This window comes from Psammomys obesus, unplaced genomic scaffold (genome assembly GCF_907164565.1).
Source record: "Psammomys obesus unplaced genomic scaffold, mPsaObe1.curated_primary_1811, whole genome shotgun sequence".
NCBI classification, from domain to species: Eukaryota; Metazoa; Chordata; class Mammalia; order Rodentia; family Muridae; genus Psammomys; species Psammomys obesus.
The window spans coordinates 991714-992486 of NW_026590542.1; positions in this window are offsets into that span (position 1 = coordinate 991714).

Below are 773 nucleotides of genomic sequence, written 5' to 3' on the forward strand. Positions count from 1 at the left end.
AAGGAAGGAAGGAAGGAAGGAAGGAAGGAAGGAAGGAAGGAAGGAAGTTCACTGCCTTGACTGAAACTGAACAGCGTATACATCACACCATTAAGCTGTGTATGTGCTGAGAAATCTAGGAAGAATCCCCAGCACTAGAATATGGATGAATTTTCCTACAGGTTTCCACTATGGTCTCCAAATCAACCAGTGCTGACCTTTGGAACACAGAAGAGGCTGGAAATTACACTATGCAACAGTGAAGAGATGGATTATTCTGGGCCTGGTTGTCCCAGGTCTGATTGTACCAGGACTGAGTGTTCTAGGAATGACCATTGCAGATCTGGCTGATGCAAGTTAAGCTGTTTCAGGACTGGGTGCTCCACATGGGAAAGCTTCCAGATGTGTTTGCCAGCTCCTCTGGGAATAGTAATAGAGGCCTGAGCATTCTGGAGCTGCTGAGTACCTAAGTCATATAGCCACTCGTTTTCTTGCTCATCTTTTCCATTTCCTTTTCTAGTCTTAGAACCAGGTCTTAACCTGTATGTAGCAGAGGCTCAGAATCCTGGCAAGCTCTACATCTTCTGGAGCCTGAGGATCTTATGTCTCCAAACTCTACCATCAAGTGTACACAACTGAGTATGAGAGCGCACACTGCATCATCTGCTTCTTGGCACCCAATACCAAAACAGCTGAGCAAACAGGCCCAGAACAATCTATCCTATCACTACTGTATGCTGTTCAGTTTCAGTCAAGGCAGTGATCTCCTCCCTCCCCCCCCCCCCCCCCCCCCC